This window comes from Parambassis ranga, unplaced genomic scaffold, assembly GCF_900634625.1.
Source record: "Parambassis ranga unplaced genomic scaffold, fParRan2.1 scaffold_91_arrow_ctg1, whole genome shotgun sequence".
NCBI lineage: Eukaryota > Metazoa > Chordata > Actinopteri > Ambassidae > Parambassis > Parambassis ranga.
The window spans coordinates 20,381-42,647 of NW_021144820.1; the positions used below are offsets into that span (position 1 = coordinate 20,381).

Below are 22,267 nucleotides of genomic sequence, written 5' to 3' on the forward strand. Positions count from 1 at the left end.
CTCCTCAGGAAGTGCACTGTGATCTGCACTAATGACTCTCTGCTGCTCCTCTGCTCTTCATCCTCCTCATCCTCCCTCTGACTCTCTGAGCATTCTGGGTAATCTGGACTCAGGAGCTTCTGGATCTTCTTCAGCTCATCCTTCACAAACCTGACAATGTTCTCCTCCAGCAGCTGGATCAGAACAACAGAGTATAAACTCTCAGACTTTGAGGAGCAGAATAACAGTTTAGTGTTTCATGATATTACAGCTTATGTTCATACATGTATTACTTGAATCTACAACATTAGATATGAAGTGTTGTGTATGCACAGCTGCTGTAGTTATAAGTATTACTACCACAGTTCTGTCTCTGTGAATGCTTGCTCAGGAGTCAGGCTCTGGGTCTCTGTAAAGCACCAGGACTGTTGTGTTGTAGTTAGAATCTGTTTCACTCACCATAAATATGGCGTCCTGAGCAGGAGTCTGAACACTGGGTTGCTGCAGTCTGTGACAGAAACATCAGCATTTAACAACACAATCACTTCACTAAGTGTTTTGATGTGTTTTCACTTTAAACAGATACACAACAGTCAACAGACTGGTGACAAACAAGCATTGTTGTATTAAAAATGAAAACTATCCCAACTCCACACATCCAGCTCATGTTGAACCTGTTGCTGCTGCTTTAATGACTGAAGCACAGCTTTAAGAGTTCCATTCCACTTCCACTGTCATCATATGTTCACATTGATTTAGACCAGGGGGGTTCAATTAAAGTCCCTGAGGTCCAGCTGTTCACATTTCCTCCAAGTCAAAGGTCTGAGCTGATGTCTAGCTTGTGTCTTATTAGCTTCCCCTATGTCCACATGTTCATATGTTTCAGTAATATCTATTGTCAGTTTTCAATGCAGGAAATGTTTACCTGGGGCACAGCTAGCTCTGTTACCATGAATAAAAGTAGTCCCAGGCAAACACATTGAAGGCCTTTATTTCAGATTAAAGAAACTGAAACCTCAGACTGAAATAAATACAAAGTGCAACAGTCAACAGACTGGTGAAGAAAATTAATTAATACACAAAATGTGTGTATTAAAAATGAAAACTATCCTGACTCCACACTGTTCAGCTGCATCCAGCAGGTTTGTAATTTGTTCTTCTTCACATATTCTGCTTTAATGGCTGCCAGCACAGCTGTAAGAGTTCAGTTAAATCTTCCACTCACCATGTTTCTCTTTCTTTAACATTAAGCGATGTGCAGCAGGATGGGTTTGTAATGAATCGCAGTCAGACAATGATGCAGTGTGATGATATAGAGTCTATATCATGTGTTATGACTAAGTCATATTTTGTGTGAGTGTTCTCCCTCCCCGCCAACAGGGGGGAGCATACTATTGGTTCTGCAGCTGGATGACATGGAGCTCGAGGATTGGAGGACACAGATGGGCTCTGAATTTAAAAACCCTCCACATCAGCCACCCGATGCTCTTGCCCTCCTCTCCACATCTCGAGAAGACTGCACTCGATTTTTGCTTGTATATTAGACATTAGACTGTGAATATTAATTTATGTAATTTAGACTCGTCGTTTGATTTTGGCTTTACCTAGAGTAATTGAATTTAAGTTATTATTACATACCAGGCACATTTGAGTAGGGGTGAGAAGCCGTTTTTGTTTATTCGTTTTCTCCTGTTTTTTGTTAGGAAGTCAGGGAAGTCACCTGTATTTTTGTTTGAATCTCTTTTCTTTTGTTCAGGAAAGACAGGAGCTGAGAACCTTAGTTGTTTTGTTTGTTATTTTGGCATTGCTCACCCTGAAGGTTTCTGTTGTCTCGGTTCATTTATAAATAAATTTATCGTCGGAACAGGAGGGAAGAGTCACTTTATGCTACAACTAGGTTTCCCCTAGGCCGGTTGTAACATAAATTGGGGTCTCGTCGATTCTTTTGAAAGCGTGTTGGTAAGTAAAACGTTTGTTATCGGTAAGTTAAATTTGGCTCGTTCGTGTTTTGATTCGTGTCAGTAAGTAATTGGCAATTCGTCGTTTTTTTGGAATATTGTATTTTTCATATTACTCTGCATAATACTGGTTGACAGTTTTGCTCTGAATATGGAGTTTGATCTAGAGTATTTTGTGAAGAATCCTACAGTCCAGCAGTTGGACAAGTGTAGGAAGGTGGCTTTATTAATGATTGCTGCGCGTTTTCAGGTCAGAGTGCCTCAAAACATTAAAAAGGAGGAACTGAAAGAGCTTTTGCAGGAAAAGCTAGTGGAGGAAGGTCTGTGTGTGTCTGTGCCCTCTGTAGAGGAGGCGGCGAAAGCTGACGTGAGCTCCCGTGACACGGTGCGGCCCAGCCCAACCGCTCCCTCTGGTCCGTCTGTTACGCCTGCTATGACGGCAGAGGAGATGCAGCTAACTCTCAGAATAAAAGAAATTGATTTGAGAAATCGCGAGTTAGAGGTGGAGGCCATGCACCTGAAGGTGAGGGCCTTAGAGCTAGAGCGTCTCCCCTCTGCGACTCCACACCCATCTGCCTCACGACAGGTTCCTCATTCTCCTCGTGACACATTTGATGTGAGCAAGCACATTGCTTTAGTGCCACCATTCAGAGAGTCTGAGGTGGATTGCTATTTTAGTGCCTTTGAAAGAATCGCAACCACTCTGAATTGGCCAGTTGTAACACATGACACTGCAGACCTTTGTTATTTCCTTTACTTAAAGCCTTCAGAAACCACCATGAGATGATAACATGACAACATAAATACATACTGACAGGGCTCTAGACTAACTTTTTGCACTGGTTGCACCGGTGCGCCTAACCTTTTTTTCTTGGGTGCACCGGCACAAAAGTTAGGTGCACCGCATCACACATCACACAGCAGTTTGTTTTTTAAATGCTGTCCATATATTTTATCGATCAGGCCTTAACTTGACACCTATCCTAACGCAGAAGTTCTTCTCTGCGTTAGATCTTCTCTCATCATCTGCAGCTACATCTACTGTTTACCTGACGGCCTCGCAGGGCTGTAGCCAAACTTTTAGAAATACTGAGGTCCAAAAATTGATGTCTAGGAAATATGAACGGGCTTAATAATAACATATCATCCTAAACTGACTTTGGACCTTGTTTAATGAACACAGGTAAATAAAAATAAATAAATACATGTACCGATAGTACTCATTCAAATTATGGACAAACTAGCCAACAAGTCTGCCTGTCAGAAATCCATGATGAAGATTCAAAGTTACAGCACTCTTCAGTTCCCTGTTTGCTTTCTCTCTGTATTTTCTGGCTGTCACTCCTCACTTATCTATCTGGCAATGGGAATTAAACATTATTTAAATTATATACACCTTTATTTATTTAATAGCTGTGATTGAGATTCACGTTTCTAATGCAGCTACAGTACTTCTTCTCTCATCTTCCTCACCTCTTCCTCTCTTCCTCTCTGCTTCTGTCTCCTCTCTTTCTAAAGCTGAGCTGCAGCTGACAGACTCTTCATTCTGTCTGTTACAGTTTTAGCTGTATGCAGATCTCATACTGGCAGACAATGGTCCACTGTAGCAGGATAATAACAATACTTTTTAAATGGGCGTTCGTCATGTAACCATGTTCTATAACTCCTTAAACCAGCTGACTGCTGTCAGTCAGAGTGACTCAGCCTTCATGGATGAACCTCACAGGTCAGATAACACTGTCCTCAGACCTGCTGTTCAGTCTGTTATAAAGCTACGAGCACGTCACGCCCCCTCCCTGAACATGACCGGCTCGTTATCGTCACTCATTCAGGTCAACAGCAAATTAGCAAAACCCACATAGTAGCAACAAATCCTGCTCCTCCGCTGCATGTTCACTTAAACTGCGGTTTCTGCAGCGAAACGTCTTTAATACCTGTCTGTCTGTGTGCGCGCTGCGCGCTGCAGTGAGAGGGCCGTATGAGTTCTGCACACACGTTTTAAAAAGTCCGGGCCGAAACGGACTTTGTTCTCGTCACCTTGGGAACACGAACAGATCTCTCTGTTCTCGTGCTGCATGGAACAAGCTTTATCACACAGCATCCGCTCTGCGCAGCATATGTCCGCGTTCTTCTTCTGAATTTTCGGTCTCTGCTGACCGCAGCAGACACGTTTTCAAAGATACACACACGGAGGTCCCTCCCTTCACCGTCTCTGATTGGTTCAGACCACGATATGAGCCCAATGTGTGTCTGTTGTTGGAGACTTTTGAGAGTCGCGGAGAATGTATCTCCCTCTTACAGCTGGTCGTACTGGTGCGACCTCTGATATTTTTTGGTTGCACCTTTGAGAAATTAGGTCGCATGTGCGCCCAAAATGGTCGCACTCTAGAGCCCTGACTGATACTTTCTATTATACATCTACAAACACAGACCTGCTTATGGGTCTTTTACAGAGCCAAGCAGACCCACATGATCATTGAAGAACTCTGCTAAGTTACAGAAACAGGACTTAAAGTGGTATCAACATTTTTGAAATGTTCACTTTTCATGGACACAGAGCTGGATCAGTGTCCATGATGGCCACTACAAGAGACTGAAAAACTGTTATCACACAATTTATTTGATCACAATTTGACCAAATTCAACCAAAAACACCGAAGAACAGAAGCCACCTTAAAGTTCTGCACAGGCTGTGTTCAAGTCAGAATAATCAGCAGTGTGAGGTACGTGCAAAAATCCAAACCAGGACCCTGGGAATCTGAGGAGGAGGAGACTAGCTCCTAGCTACATATAGGCTGACAGCTACAGTCGTTTTGGGAAGTTGGTCAAACTTTCTATATTTCTGCATAAATATGACCCGAAACACGATCAATGCTGAATTCTGCAGGCCGACAAAACATAGCTGAGCTAGACAACAGAAAAATGCATAAACCGCTAGCGATTAGCACAATGCTAATTTGCATTGAAAAACCCATAAGGTCGCTAGCGCTATTAGCGTCACACTTTTAACCCGTTTTCTTAAACTTAAATAACTTAAAGTGCCTCCTATGAGCGCATGACGTAAGGTAAGGGCTTATGAAACATAATACTTACAGACAGATATTCTCAGACGACTAAAAAACATGTAGCAGGATGAAAAAACACAGCAGAAACTTTCCACTTGGCTCTGGAACCATTATGCTACTACGGAAGCCTCGTAGGACAATCTCAACTCAAACATAGGATTTTGGCTGACTATAGGGGGCAGCACAATAATATTTACATACAGTGTATGAATCTATCATTTATTTAAATGTTTTATTACTGAAATGTCTTTCCATACTTTGTTTCAGTGGGCTGCCTTTCTAGTACAGTGAGGCAGATGTTTAAGTCATGTTTATGCAGACATATAGAAGATTTTAAATGATTCATACACTTTGAAGCAGCACTGTAAATATGCATTACTCTGTGCTACAGATGCTCCAAACCATCAACCACCTGCAGAGCAAACAGACACATACAACCCCAAGAGTCCAGCAGAGCTCATCACAGCATGGAGACACTTCCAGAGTGATTCTTACCTTTGATCATCAGATGGCTGATCAGCTTTGAATTCAATGGGCTCAAACATCGACTGATCACTTTTCATGGACACACAGCTGGGTCCAGGTCCAGCAGAGTCTGCTCTCACATCCTGGATCCTGATAGAATCACAAACACTGACTCTGAGCTTCTTCTGGAAAAATGATGCTGAACATCATGTTACACTTTAAATGTTTAATAATGATGGAAACAAACTGCAGCTGTGACATTAACTCTGACCTTTGACCCTCAGATGGATCAACATCTTTGAAATAAATGGGCTGATCCTTTGACCAATCACTCTTCATGGACACACAGCTGGCAGCTCCAGGTCCAGGTCCAGGTCCAGGTCCAGGTCCAGGCCCAGGTCCAGGTCCAGGTCCAGGTCCAGGTCCAGGTCCAGGTCCAGGCCCAGGTCCAGGTCCAGCAGAGTGTGCAGTGTGCTGCTGCTTTGTTCTTGAACACACAGATGTGTGAATAATGTGAGTGTGAGCTCTGACATGGAGAAGAGTCATGGACAGTCAGAGACGGTCCTCTTACCTCTGAGCTTTGGTCCGGCTCTCATGGTCCCCACACAGAGGGCTTTTAGAGGGAGGGACTCCCTCCTCTCTGTCCTCACACTGACTCATAGCAGAGCTCACACCTTCACACAAACACAGCAACATGACACAGAAACACACAGTCAGCATGTTGTTATTGATCCTTCATGTAGATGCTAACAGGCTAATCATGCTGTTAGCTTAGCATCAGAGCCTCAGACCAGGTTTGGTTCTCAGGCTTTTATTTTGGTGAGTCTGTAAACACACCAACATCTCTGATGCTGTTATTATTGATGTCACATGCTGTAAGTGGAACAGTGCACACACACATTCAGTGTTTGCTTCAGAATTCTGTCACTTCTCTCCATGTGTGAACATGTGAATAAATGAACATGTGTTCATGTGTGTTTCTGTCACAGTGTGAACAGACTGAGTGAAGCACTGAGACCTTCCTCTGTAACAGTCTGTGGACTGTTTTCTATAGAAAGGACAAACACATGAGCAGCTACTGTCTGAGCTCTGAGGACTGACACACTTCTCCTCATGGCAAATATTAGATTCACATATTTATGAACCCTTGAAGAGAAAATGTTTCTTCTGATGAGTTTCAATCATCGATATGGATTCATGAAAAATAAAACGCAGCACAGGCGTGTTAAACCTGAAACAGACTGATCTGATAAAGTCAGAATAAAGCGACCTTTTCTCCGCTTGAAGCTTTGAACGAGTCGATCTGAGTTTCAGAGCAAATGAAGCTGCTGAACTTTACAGAGAGAACGATCAACAGAGACGCTTGTTGTTTGTCTGTCTGACATGAATTGAATTACAGTAACTCCACACAGCTCAGTGAACACAAAAACTCAGAAAGCTGTCAGAGCGGTTCTGACACTCCTTGCATTTCTCACTGATCATGTGACCTGAGAGCTGTGTTCTACAGTCTGCTGTGACTCGAACAGAAAAACACTACAAGTAACAACTTGTTCTGAAACAGCTGTTCATCTGCTATAAAAGTCATCAAAGAGCAAAGAGAAAGCAGCCAATCAGCAGCAGAAACATCTGTACTGTACCATCAGTCAGTGATGCAGCACAGTGTGATCAGACATGGAGAGATTTCTCTGGAAGGACTCTCACCTGCTGGATCAGTTCAGATGGACTTACAGACACTTTCCAGCTTCCTGTGTGGAGAAGAAGCTGCTCCTGGTCCTCCTCAGTCCTGCTGTCTGACACAATCTGATCTGAGGACGCCGTCACTTCCTCACAGCCTCACAGTCTGAACACGTCAGTGACGGTGAAACCGGTCCAACAAGTGTCTCCTTTTTTCACCTTTGAGGTTTTGACCCCGATTTTGCTTGGGGTGGGGACATGGGTGTGGCCTGCTGAGTGACAGCAGGACAATGAAGGCTAAGGGCTTTGCTCAGCCACGGTGCCTTCAGGGAACATTGGACATTTCAAAGGGTTACCTCAACACGCGCTATCTTTCATATTGATGTGACCTGCTGCAAAACATTGACACCAGTCAAAGTATAAGATGCTTCAAAGCAGACCTGGTAACAATCACTATATTGAGTCAACACATTATGGAATAATCTACAGTTTACAGTTGACAAATCTGTCAGTGATCGCGTGCCCGCAGTACTCATGGCGCATCATGGCCTCCGCTCCACCAGGGCCACAGACATCAATGCAGGTAAGAATTGGTAACTATTTCTTTTCTATCTAATGAGTCTTTCTGAGTTTGACCTCAGCAATAAACAGACCTGTCATTTATGTAACATGAACAAAGGAAAGATGCTTTTATTCTGCACAGGATGATAATGACGCATGTTGCTAGCTTAAACTGTCTTGCGCTAACAGCTAATAACCTATTTTTTTTGCCCGTTTTATCCATGTATTTAAGCTTCCCCTTCGATAACTGGTGATACAGCTAATTTTAGTTTTCTGAAATGTCTTTGTTAACATCTGCACAGACCCTTATCAATGTACTGACACAGAATGTGTCTCAGGGGCAGCAAGAGCATGGAAGACAACTGGATCAAGCTTCTCCTTCTGTACAACAAGAGATGGCCAGGTTTTAGATTTTAATGCAGTCTCATTTTCTATGTTAATTAAAAGTATTTTGAATGGTACATGTGATGCTGTGTAAGTATATGCAATATTCATATTTTATTTTTATTTTTAAATTATTCAGATCTTTCCCTGGATTTTTCATACGAAAAAGTTCATTCGGAAGAGGAAAGATTCCAAAGAGCTGTGGTACATCATCTACCAAAGCTTGGAAGCCATTTACTTTCTACACATACCTGCTAAACCTAAATGCAGAGACTACCCCAAACCCATCAGAAGAGTTTGAACTTACCCTGGCAGGACTTGGAAAAAGGCATCTCACCATGTCAAAGGATTTAAGCCATGAGGAGGTATTGCAGTAATCAAATATAATTGATTAATAATAATTTTAAATTAGAATTGACAGATGATACCTTATGTAATTGTAATTGTCTTAGTTTGACAGACTACTCCAACATGAGTACCCAAAGATGCATGGGCTTAATGGAGGAGGATGGCTGCTCTATAAGGCTTCAGGTGGAGCAAACCAATAATATAACAACTATAATACATAGCAATGTGTGTGATAATGCCTTTCAAGTGCAAAGACACACAAATACAATAATTTTTGTGTTTACAGGTGGCCAGGGGAGGCGGCGACTGATCATGATTCCACCTGATTCTCATGGATACACTGGCTCTCACATTCGCACTGTCACAGGGCCAGGGAAAAACAACTTTGACAGTTACCTTTTTTGGGGAGGCAGGAGTGGACACAGGTGCTCTCAGAAAAGAGTTTCTCACAGGTAAAAAACAATAGCTCTTACATTTGTTGACAGACCAACAAATAGACATTGATTGGGTTGTGGGTGTGTACTCTCTTCTGCTTATGTGTTTATGCTGACACAGACACTGAAACTGCTAGGACTATGACCATAAGTGTTTGTAATTGTGTATAGAAATGGTGGCAGGGATCGAGAGCCGTTTCTTTGATGGACCGCCACATCAGAGGAGCCCCCGGTACTCTCTCAATGACTATGACAGTGGCCTCTACAGGTGTGCTTATGTTCTTAGCGGATAAAGAGAAACAAATCAATGTTTTTAGCATGACATTCACTTCTGTTTGGTTTGTGTTAATAGGACTGTAGGCGAGATTATTGCTGTCAGCCTTGCACAAGGTGGACCAGCCCCTGCCTTTTTCAGCCCGTGGACCTACCAATACCTGTGTAGTGGGCGGATAAACCCAACTCTTCTCACCAGTGATGCTGTTGCAGATGTCCAATTGAAAAGTTTAATTGACCAGGTATAGGATCTATGTGATGGAAGTATTGGATTGATCCTTTCTTCACTTTTAGGTTGCGATGTCAACTGAAGATTCAATCAGGGACTTAACTGCTGAAATCTTAAACTGTGGATACACTGGTGTGATCTCCATTCAAAATAAGGATTCCATTGTTCGGTATGTTCTAATGTGCGTTTGTTTATGAAGGCACTGGTGTAGTTAATAGGTACATGAGTAAGATTGTGTACTCTCTACTGTTTTAGTGCCATCGTACTTCACACGGTGCTGAGGTTGCAGCCTATGATGGAACAACTACAAGAAGGCTTGAAGCTGTACAACCTACTTTCACTGACAGTACCCAGATATCTGCCAGCCCCTGTTTGTTCCCATGGAAGACAGAAAGGTAAAGACAAACATGAGTTACTATAATTATGAACAAGAAAAACTTTCTAGAAATGTATAAAACTTAAAAGCTGATACCTGTATTTTCTCCCGTCCTAGGTCAGTGCTGAGTTTGTCTTGGCTTCCATTCAGCCACAACTGAGTGAGAAAGATTCTACTAAGCATCAGATGGAGCTGGAGATAATTCACTTTTTGCAAGACTTCCTGTATGAGGCTGAAGGTATTTCTTATAGTTCAATTTTGTTTATATAGCATCTTTTACAATCAAAATGCTTTACAGGAAGTAAGGACAGTGGTAAGGAAAAACTCCCTTTTAACAGGAAGAAACCTTGAGCACAACCTGGCTCACAAGGGAGATCTGCACTCCTTTGTTTATATTAAACAACTACTTAGATGTAAATAAAAAACACATTGTAATGTAACACTTATTTTCATATTGACTCCATAGATGGAGGACTGGCTCATCAAGATGACATTGATGGCCAACCCGTCTTCACACCTGCTAAGTTTTTACAGTGGATCACAGGGCAAGGTCATGTTCCGCTTCCATCAGAGAAGAAGGATTTCGCACTTATTGTAAAGTTTAATCATGACTGTGAGGCAGATTATGGAAGGCACAACGTCTGCTACCCGGTTGTGTCTGCATGTTTGAAAAGTGTAGTGTTTCCTGTGAAACACATGAAGTGTTATTCCGACTTCAAAAAGCTTCTCATTGAGGCTTTTTATTTGGGCCAGGAATTTGCCAATGTATAATGTAAACTAGTATCAACTGTAACATTACAAGTAATGTAATTGTAATTGTCACAACAAGTACAATAAAGTGGTTGTGATAACAAAAAGATTGATTGAGACATGGTGCATTCAGGGACACATCTCACTGACCACAGATCAGATGTTACTGTTGCTCCTGAGAAGTTTAATTATGACTGCAGTGCAGCTTTTTAGCATTACAATGTCTGCTAACCTATTGTGTCAGTTTTATTGCATTCAGGAAGTGTTCTTTTATTGTGAACACTTGAAATACACTATCATATATCTATATCACAATATCACATTTACTTGCCTAAGACACATGGTTAAGCACATAGTTCAGTACATCAAAATAAACGTCTCGGCCGTTAGAGTGTGATGGTCTTGTAACATCAATACTTGCCCTAAGGCCTGCCATATCCTGCTCACTGAGTGGACATTCAACAGGTGGAAGAATCAAATTTGGCATTCAATCACTGGCAACTAACTGGCATTTAAAGCGTTAAACTCCTCCAATGATGTCATGTTTGGTAGTTCTGAGCAGTCCTGAAGTTGTTCCACATATTGATGCAGAAAAATATGAATCTGTTCAGTTTTTAGAGCAGTTTTTAGAAGCGGACATTTTTGTCCCTGATGACACAAAGGGTAGTAAATGTGTTTCCCAGTGTTCTGGTGATGGATCAGAAACATTTACATTTGAATTCTAAAATTTGTGTTGAACTGCCCGATTGCCCTTTTTCAATGACGCTCCGTAAATGTGCGCTTTTACACGTTTATTTTGTGTTTAGTTATTTTGATAAGATTGATTTTAAACATGTGGTAAAAGCATAAATTATTAGTAAAACACTGCTTCAAACTAAAGCTGTGGAATCCAAACATGTTCAGGGACATTAGTGGCAGATGTAGCCAGGTATAAAAAGACCATAAGACCATAAGTGTTATTGAAACACTGCTCACATGAACAGTAGTGAATGTTTGAGCACTTTAATGCCAAGTTCTCAGAAATGATATACTTAGATGTACTGAATGTTGTACAACTGAAAGTTAGATTAGAGATTTGAATAGAGATTAAGATTAATGTCAGAGTTACATGGAAAGACTTATGTTTCTGACATTTGATGTCCTGAATGATGCATCTGAGAATTCATGGTGTTGAATGTCATTTTCTGACCTGGTCTGTAGGTCAGGGTTTTTTTGAGGACGGATGTTGTCCAGGACCAACATCTGTGCTGAAACCGATGGCGAGCCAAGTCCCCTGAAGAGATTCCAGCACCGAGTAGATATCCACGTATACACACCCATTCACACTTACATCACAGAACAAGCATCCTTGGAACAAGGTGAACTGCCGTAACTCTACAACCCATATACCTGAGACCATTGTGATTTTGGTTTAAGGGCCCCAACGGGAAATCTGTCATTTTTATAGTGTGCACACTATTTCTTTTTCTTTTCCTAACTCTTTGAGTTATTTGATATTTTTGTACAAACCAGACAAATGATCTTGTCATTTGTAATAATATAAGAGTGGCTACTCAACTGTTCCTCTTGTGTCTGCCTCATTATTGCTGCTCAGCACAGTGGCTCCTGTCCAATTTGGTTTCTTCTGGTTCTGGTCCAGATTTCATCATTATTATACTGTAATTCACTTTTATACTGTTAGAACTGGTTACACAAACTGTCTGTTCAAATACAGTCCTTCATTTAAAGTGCACTTACCTGCATAGTGTGCTAAGCTAGCTGCTAAAATATGCACTGTCACTTTCTTCTTTCAATTCTGAACATTTGTTTGTATGTTTTTTTGAGGTTTTTCACCTGATCTGATCTGATCTGAACCTGATTCTGACACTACAAGATTCAATAAAGCAAAGCAGAAATAAAGCGATGACTGAGTGGAGTCCAGCTGACCTTCAGTCACAAAGAGTCATCCTTTCAAGTGGAAACACTGCAAAACCATACAACACTGGACAATGTGTCTAGAGAGAGTCTCTGTTACACAAACTGTGCCATATGCACCAACACAGATACAATGGTGCCAGGTAAAGAGGCAAAAATACCCACTGGACAAAGAAGTCCACAGTGACCTGAGGGTTAAGTGCATCCAAAACCTGCCCACACTGCAAGATCTGTGTTCAGGTGTGTACAGTGAGTTGCTGTTAAACTCTTCTTAAGGTGACAGCTGCATTTGCAGACTGAGTAAAAGCACCATCAGGGATTTTTCTACTAAATATTTGATGTGTACAAATGATTATTTTCTACCTACATTTCTCACTGTTAATGTCATTTTAAAACATGTTCTGGTCATCTGGAGTATTGTTGCTTCCACCAACACTAAGCACATTTATTGTAAATATGTAGCTCATGATAGGACCAACAAGGCAAAGTTTAAATGTTGCTGTGTTAGACATTTACAATAAGTTGAAATACATACATGACTTTAACAGCTTGCAGCGTGCAGTTTGGTACTAAGTGCATATGTGGCTAGGATTAGTGTGAAGTACATGTATTGCATTAAGGATGCTGCTGGAGTGCAGTAGCATTGACTTAAACCCAGTCTGCACTCTCATGTATGTGCTCATCAGCCTTGTCATTTGGCTTCAGACAGTCCATGATGCACTGGGGCAGGAACACACTGAGACTGAAAAGCAAACAAACAAAGGTTTCTGGTCATTTTAAATGCTGCTGTGTGTGCTCTGTGTTCCAGAGAACTGCCACAGGAAAGGGTTGAAAGGTTTGCAATAATGCACTGCAAGCCTTAGTGTGGCCATGACCCAGCAACAAAAAGATAGAATAGAATACGACTGCACTGAGAACTGCACAACATTTGAGACTATGTGCACACGAAAAGGCATGATCTACAATTCTCAGTTCACAACCCAAGGCCAGATCAGACCTGTGTTTTAGGAGGTTGCATTAGTCTTATCAGTAATAGGTACAGCATGTTAAAGCCGTAACACTGGATTTCTGACGTCCACGCTTTATTTGCAGTATTTATGAAAAAGTTTGACCTCTGTCTGCACCATACATGGTCCATTCAGTCTCATCTGGTGCACAAAGGCGTTGATACCCACTGCTGGTCCTTCATCCACCTGTTGAAGCAGCACATCCAGGGCCATAATACTTCCTGTCCGCCCCACACCAGCACTGAGAGCCCGAGAGACAGACAGAGAGTGATCACTCACCTGCTCCTGCCCGGGACGTTAAAAAGAAGCAAAGACACAGAGAAAGACTCAGAGAGACACTGCAGCGCTACCACGCAGCTGTGGACCTTTCTGAACCAACCCTGAAGCACAGCCGGTCAGAGCGCGCTACGATCGCTGCGTTTAACTGCGCTAAATCTTTGTGGCGCTGTCGCGGTGCGTTCAATGACGCTCCGTAAATGTGCGCTTTTACACGTTTATTTTGTGTTGAGTTATTTTGATAAGATTGATTTATACATGTGGTAAAAGCATAAATTATTAGTAAAACACTGCTTCAAACTAAAGCTGTGGAATCCAAACATGTTCAGGGACATTAGTGACAAACTGTGTGTTAAAATACAGTCCTTCATTTAAAGTGCACTTACCTGCATGGTGTGCTAAGCAAGCTGCGACATTTCTCACTGTTAATATCAACAAACATGTTCTGGTCATCTGGAGTATTGTTGCTTCCACCAACACTAAACACATTTATTGTAAATATGTAGCTCATGATAGGACCAACAAGGCAAAGTTTAAATGTTGCTGTGTTACACATTGACAATAAGTCGCGGTGTGTTCACTGACGCTCCGTAAATGTGCGCTTTTACACGTTTATTTTGTGTTTAGTTATTTTGATAAGATTGATTCTGACACTACAAGATTCAATAAAGCAAAGCAGAAATAACCCGAAATAAACCGTGTTTCTCTGTGAAGAACATTCATAGACAGCCATTGTCTGAACCACAATTCAGTGTTGGTGGATTAAAAAAGAGGAAATATGGAAAAATGGCTCTGACACAGGTCAGTGTGACTCTTCAGCTATAAGATAGGTTTGTAGTTACACAGTAACAAGTTTGAACTGATGAAGCTGCTTGGATGAGCAGCGAAACGTCTTCTAGAAAACTCTACAAGTCCAGACGCCTTGCTTCAATCTTCTCTATGAACAAGTTTGAATGGTTTTTACACGTTTCACTTGAAATTCCCTCAGGGTCCAGCGGGGGACTTTTACCACCAGATAAGATGATACTGACCCCCAGAGGAACATGAAGTCATTGCAGCAGCATAACAACAGATAAAGTAAAAATAAAGACGCTACAGAACAACCATAAGATCTGCAGATATACATGTAAGTCTGTTCCGGTTGGCCAGCAGGTGGTGCAGAGGCACGGTTGGTTTGGTTTGGTTGTGGTTTGGTTTGGGAGTTTTTATTTTAGTCTTGTGACTAAAATGTCATTTGATTTTAGAAACATTTTAGTCATCAACATTTTTTAACTTTTAGTCTAGTAAATCTGCCGTGGATTTAGTCGACTAAAATTCTATGATATAGGCTATTTGTCATGAAATTAGTTTGACTGTGCAATAAAAACAGGCACAGCTTTAACTTGTGTTATTGAAACAAACATCTCTTTATTTAATTGCCGTTACCTTTTCACAAAAGAACAAAAGCACCAGTGAACAGTGAGCTGCTCTCCCTGAACGTTCATACACTGTTCAGTCATGACCTTCTTCATGAACAGGCTCTCTCATATTCTAATAGGCTCACCCTTAACCCATCTGCAAACACGTGTTGCCAACAGCCAATAGAAAGGAGACACAACACAAAAACTAATCAAGTTTACTAACATGAATACAAACAACAAACCTAAAATAACATCCCTGAAGCACATACACCCAACACTAACCAGGTCTAAATGCATTCACTAGTTAACTAGTGCAGGGCTCTAGAGTGCGACCATTTTGGGCGCACATGCGACCTAATTTCTCAAAGGTGCAACCAAAAAATATCAGAGGTCGCACCGGTACGACTAGCTGTAAGAGAGAGATTCTCCGCGACTCTCAAAAGTCTCCAGCAACAGACACACATCGGGCCATATCGTGGTCTCAACCAATCAGAGACGGTGAAGGGCGGGACCTCCGTGTGTGTATCTTTGAAAACGTGTCTGCTGCGGTCAGCCGAGACCAAAAATTCAGAAGAAGAACGCGGACATATGCTGCGCAGAGCTGATGCTGTGTGATAAAGCTTGTTCCATACTGCACGAGAACAGAGAGATCTGTTCATGTTACCGAGGTGACGAGAACAAAGTCCGTTTCAGCCCGGACTTTTTAAAACGTGTGTGCAGAACTCATACGGCCCTCTCACTGTAGCTCGCAGCGTGCACACAGACAGACAGGTATTAAAGACGTTTCGCTGCTGAACAGCAGAAACCGCAGTTTAAGTGAACATGTGCGGAGGAGGAAGAGTTGTTGCTACTATGCGGTTTTTGCTAATTTGCTGTTGACCTGAATAAGTGATGATAACGAGCCGGTCATGTTCAGGGAGGGGGCGTGACGTGCTCGTAGCATCATAACAGACTGAACAACAGGTCTGAGGACAGTGTTATCTGACCTGTGAGGTTCATCCATGAAGGCTGAGTCACTCTGACTGACAGCAGTCAGCTGGTTTAAGGAGTTATAGAACATGTTACATGACGAACGCCCATTTAAAAAGTATTGTTATTATCCTGCTATAGCGGACCACTGTCTGCCAGTCGGTGGAGCATCAGACTTTTAATCTGAGGGTCCAGGGTTCAAGTCCCTGTTTGGGCGGCAAGCTTTGTACTCTTGTTACACCACATTCAGATGTTAACCCTTTAAACCCTAAAATAAAACAAAAATCACCTAAAAAGACAATAATAATGTGCATTATGCATGTTCTTGGTGTCTAGGAACATCCAGGGACCTCGGAAAATGCTTTTCCAGTGTTTAAAATATTGTGTCTATTAGTATGCCTGAGTGAATTACAATAAACTGAATGAGAAATGTAACATTTCTATCCTCAAGTTTTTTTCCTGTTTGACAGAAGAAAACATTATGCTAACAATGTTTCTATGTACACAGATGCCATTGATCACATTCAGCTATTCCTTGGCTACAAATGTACCAAATTTGATAGAATTTGAACAAAGAGCAAAGTCTTCACAAAGGTTTTAGTAAGGATATCACCAGGCGGACACTCTGGCACAATTTGGCACCACATTGCCAAATAGGTTACTTATCATTTCCAAAGGGAAGTGGCTGAAAAATACAACTTACATCCATTTCACTAGTCTATTGCCATCTACTGGAGCTTTTGGGTATGAATTTTACCTTGTACTTCATCAACTACCATTATGCACAGTGTAAAATCAAAAACATCAAAATGTATAATTTTGTCTCCAAATAGAGCAGTTTTTATTATCATAACTAATAACTAATGTAAAATAATTAAAGTCCAATCAAATATAAAGTAAGAAAAATACAATAACAACAAGGAGAGGTGATGCCTCAGCGTTGAGCCCAGATGGGCCTGGGACCTCGCTGAAGAGGAAAGCCAGGTCCCAGGCCCATCTGGGCTCTTCCCTCTTATTGGCTATGAAAATAATAACACTTATTTTTATCTGTAATTGCATACATATTGAAATATACACATTATGTAAAAAATATGTAAAGACAGTATTGAATAGGATTGAATCATCCTTCATCTCTGTTCAGCTCTTCCCTTAGGGGTTGCCACAGTGAATCATCACCACTATCCTCTGCATCCTCCTCTCTCACCCCAACTACCACCCTGCTGTATACTATACTGTGTACATGTATATATATAATAAATCATTTTTATTAGCAACAAATAGTTTACACTTCAAAATAAATGTACAAAACTTACTCATAAACTGGGTCCATCTTTTCCAACATTCAACTGGCTGGCAACGGGGTCAAACAAATCCGGAAATCCCTGCCATTGAAATTCTGCTCCATGCCCCTCTCGACGCAGTAAGAAGAAGAGATAAGCTAGCTAACAACCTAAAAAAAACCTCTGACACTCACTGAAACTCACTGAAATTCACCAAAAGTCACTGAAGCGCACTAAAGCAACTACAACCTCCACAAACAACTACGCGCACTAGCGTTAGTGTTGTTGCGTCTTTACGCAGGGATTTTATGTCAGCTGGGTATTGTAGTCCATTAGATTTTTTATACCATTCAATTCAGTAGCTTGTCCTCTTTCATTGGACTACAAACATGGCCGTGTCAGAATTTGAAGTAATAGTGCCTGCACGTTTTCAGCCCTTCAGCGGCCCATCGGGTTTAACCACTGCAGTACTGTTAACCTGCTAGCATCTTTGCTTATCTAAACACAGTTTTCATTTCTGTCCAATGCGAGACAATTACCAACCCCTATAAAGGAGAGGTTCTGCTTCTCAATTCAATTCAATTCAGTTTCCACTGACCACTTCCTGTTATGCAACAAATACACTATGATTCAATGTTGAGCTAATGCCACAGCCACAAAGTCAATCAAGGATTGTTTTTTGAAGACGTTTCGCCACTTCCCCAAGTGGCTTCTTCAGTTCTGCTACTTTTCTGGTTGGGAATCCGAGTTTTATGTGTTCAGGACCTCTGTGGGTGGATCTTGCAGGAGCTCACATGACTACGATCCCTATAGTTCAGGGTTCGGCAACCCAAAATGTTGAAAGAGCCATATTGGACCAAAAAAACAAAAAACAAATATGTCTGGAGCCACAAAAAATTAAAAGCCTTATATAAGCCTTATAATAAAGGCAACACATGCTGTATGTATCTATATTAGCTATATTAGCCTACTATCAAAGTGACTAAGTTGGCTTACCGTCCCCTGCTATAGTTGGTTAATGGCCAGTTAACGACCAGAAACTCTGGGATGAAGGGACAGGGTTGTGAACAGGTGAGAGCTGTTGCCTCACTAGTTGACGGCCCATCGTTAGAGTTTGAGTGGGAGTGAAGTCTGCTAGGAAGGGATGAAAGGACAGAGTTGTAAACAGGTGAGAGCTGATGCCTCAGCCCTCCCCCTCTGTTTAGAGAGGGTTTTTCCAATTTCACATAGACGCTTCTTTGACTCCTCTTTCATACCATCTGTCCTCCCTCTCTAGGATTTGGACATTATTATCCTCAAAGGAATGACCACTGTCTTTGAGGTGGAGGTGAACTGCTGAGTCTTGTCCTGAGGAGGTGGCTCTCCTGTGCTGTGCCATCCTTCTGTGTAGTGGTTGTTTGGTTTCACCAATATAGAGTGGCGAAACGACTAGAATGAAAAGCATTCCAGAATGAAAGAAAGCATTCCCAAATGAAAGGCAGAAATCTAGAATGAGAGGCAGCATTCTGGAATAGACATCCATCCACCCATTCCAGAATGATAGGCAGGATTCTGAAATGGTAGACAAAATTCTGGAATTAAACCCCTAACCCGACAGTGACCTGTGATGTCATCCGATTGGAGCCAGAGACTGACCCTCCTTAAGAGCAACAGTGGCAAGAAAAAACAGGAAGAACCCCTGAAAGTTTTGTCCAACGTCTCAGCTGTTACCTTTAATATTATCATAACAGATGAAATCATTCAATTGGATTTTGTGGTCTGGGTTAGATCAGTCAGCGTTTTAAATGAAAACTTATTTCTCCTCCAGAGGAGGAACTGTCAGGAGTGGGATTTGAACCCACGCCTCCAGTGGAGACTGCGACCTGAACGCCAGCTGGCGAAGGATCGTCCGTACAATGTTGGAAATTGTTGGACACAAGAGCCAATCACAAGCCTTCAATTGCTGGAGGTGCGCCCAATCAGCTAGCGGATTTCTTCCCCACTGTCCAACATTTCCAACATTTGACCAATCACGGTGGACGAATGTTGGAGCAGAGAATCAGTATGGCGCATACCGGTCGGCATTCATTCTGCACTAGCTAGCGAGAAAAACAGTCGGTACGGTAATTAAACACTTGCTACAGTGCCGTGTGACACTATTTTACGTTTGTGTGTCATGTAAACTCTTGTACTGTGTTGACGTTTTTATAGATTGATAGATTTGTTGAGTTACGGTCGTTACACAAAGTGGATTTTGTTTTTGCCACTCGGTGCTTACTAATGTTATTTAAGGTGCAGTGTTTAAACACCAAACCTGAGAATCAAAGTATTTCCACCCACGTTGTAGCACTACCACAGCACCGTTTAAGCACTACCACAGCACCGTTTAAGCACTACCACAGCACTACCACATAAGTTATTTAGATTTTTATGGTGTATGGCCATATAGAAATGTCTTCCTGTAAATAAACATTGTCCCTTAATGCTGCTTAAAGCTACGGCATTCTTTGTAATATTTTATTTTATATTGTTGTGGTACACGGCGTGTCAGAGGACAGCGGGGGTTGGGTGATCTATTTTGCTGACATGCTGATCTTTTGCTGATCTGACATGCTGTGGGTGAAAGGAGAGAGACGTGAAGGACAGCGGTGGCAGACAGGAGAAGGAAAACGGGAAAACGGGGAGAGTAAGAGGGACCCGTGATTCGAAAAAAAAAATACGGACAATAACCATTTGTTTTTATGGACAAGGATCGCCCAGGGAGAGAGAGGATCCCGCGTGGGGTTCACCAGGAGGAGTTTTTTGTTTGTTCGTATGTTTGCCTGTTACTTTTTGATCGGGACTGAAGGGACATTTATTTGTAAATATGGGTCGGATTACAGCGTTATTTGGGATGTAAGAAAATATGATTTTGAGTTAATAAACCCGAAACAGTCTCATTCAAGTGTCTGTGGTCTGTATTATGCAACAAAGGTAAATAGAGTACAACACGGAGAGTCCCTGCTTAATAGTAACACTCCGTTTACTTTAGGCAGACTGTTAAAACGTTTATCCATATGTCCATTTGTAAAAATGATGCCAAAAATGTAGCAGATGCAGATCAACACTAGCATTCCTGTGGTCGCCGGTTCGAATCCAAGCTGTGGTCCAAAGTAAAATCCTAAAAGTGTCAATTTGAGTTTCTGCATCCTGAAATACGTACATAAATTAGATATGTTTCCACAACTTTCCTTTCTTTTTTCATTTTTCCCTTTTTCCCCTCTTTTTCCTCTTCCTTTCTTCTCCCCCCTTCTTCCCCATCTTAGACGGACGAATGTTCCCCAGCTTGAACGCAGCGCCTTGGACCACTCGGCCATCCTGACATGAAAAGTGTGCTGTCCACAGCAAATTTAGAACAGCTCCAGGATGAACACTTAATAAATAAATAAAATAAATCTTCACTGACACTGATGTGGACAGACTGAGAGTGTCTCTATGCTATTTCAACAAGTCTTGAGCCAGAGAGGGTCCAGGTTCAAGTCCCTGTTTGGCAGAACACTTTGTACGCCCTATTGCTTGTACTCCCACTCCACCACCTCCATGCCTCATCGACTGCCATCCAGCCAACAGTTCTGGATGGCAGGGGGCTCCAGTACCTCGTAGACTGGCAGGGATATGGCCCGGAGGAGAGATCCTGGATACCAACGTTACCCATCCTCAGGGATTTCCACTGCCGCAACCCAGACAAGCCAAGCACTTGTGGCTCCTCTCGTTTCAGGTGTCTTGTCTTCCTCCTTCCTTGTGTGCTCCCTCCTCCCGATGATCACCTGCCTCCTTGTGACAACCTTCACCCTTCTGAATGAGATAGGACTGTATTAATGACTGGAAGGAAATTACCGGTATATATGATGAACCAATCAATCATCACATTCTGATCACTGACAGGTGAGCTGAATAACACTGATGATCTGGTTACCATGGTAACTGGCTGGATATATGAGGCAGCAAGAGAACATTTGTGTGTCTAAGAACCAGCGTTAGTTTTGGGTTAGGCATTAAAAAACAGTGTTGTTGTTGTAGAGTCTGTCTGTGTGAATACATTAAATGATGTCAGCGATTCACTGAAAGGAAAGATCCTTCCTGCAGAGGATGGATCCTTTAAAGATGGAGGACGGGTTTGTGTGTGTTCTCCCACAGTGAGCATGTGAGTGTTGGACAGAACAAACAGCACACAGGTTAAACCTCAGCCGTGTAGCTGTGCCGCTTCCTCCGTGAGTCAGAGCAGGAAATGATTTGTGAGTTTGTGTAAAGCTTCACGGTTGTGGAAGGATTACTGAAAGTCCCGCTTCCTCAGCAGCAGCTGGCGAAACAAACACAGATTCCACTGCTGAGATATTGTGCACGACACCAGGCAGCTACTTTATTTGTAACTGCTGGAAATGTGAGTCACATAACAAATAAAGGAATCAGCATGTTGCTGTAAACACTGCGTCACTCACCCACAAATAAAGCTTCACTTCATGACTGTTTCAGATAAAGCTCTGTAATCTCTGAGAGCAGAAACAAAGCGCTCATATTTCTAAATGTCTCCGCGCCTTAAATCCATGTTTCTTTTGTTTGATGGCAAATCTAAGTGAATGAAAGTGCAGAAAGACGGTTATTGATCTAATGATCCGGGCAGAGGGCGAGCTGTGTGGACTGTATGTGTGCAGGCCGGGGTCCGTCTTTGGAATACAAGGCCGCTCTGCACTGGAGCACTCTCAGCAGCATGTCTGTGAATCACTGTGTGAGCTCAGGCAGAAAAACTCAGGTTAACATCCTGATTTCATCCTGAAGTGAGATCTGCAGTTCTTCCATGAAGAAACACAAAGTACGACAAACAAACACACCAACAGCCAATCAGAGCGAGCGAGCAGACCGGGAAGCACCACCGACCTGACAAACATGGCTCCAACCAAAACACACAA

The 22,267-nt window shown here is 42.1% G+C and overlaps 1 long non-coding RNA gene across 1 annotated transcript; it reads right to left on the reverse strand.

The window, feature by feature from the left end:
• Nucleotides 1-435: 435 nt before the first annotated feature.
• Nucleotides 436-5,796, reverse strand: LOC114431523 (uncharacterized). The gene is made up of 3 exons (XR_003670174.1): nt 5,739-5,796; nt 5,498-5,617; nt 436-487 (listed from the first exon to the last, which is right to left on the reverse strand). It is a non-coding gene; the product is annotated as an uncharacterized LOC114431523 (long non-coding RNA).
• Between the last annotated feature and the right edge of the window lie 16,471 nt (nt 5,797-22,267).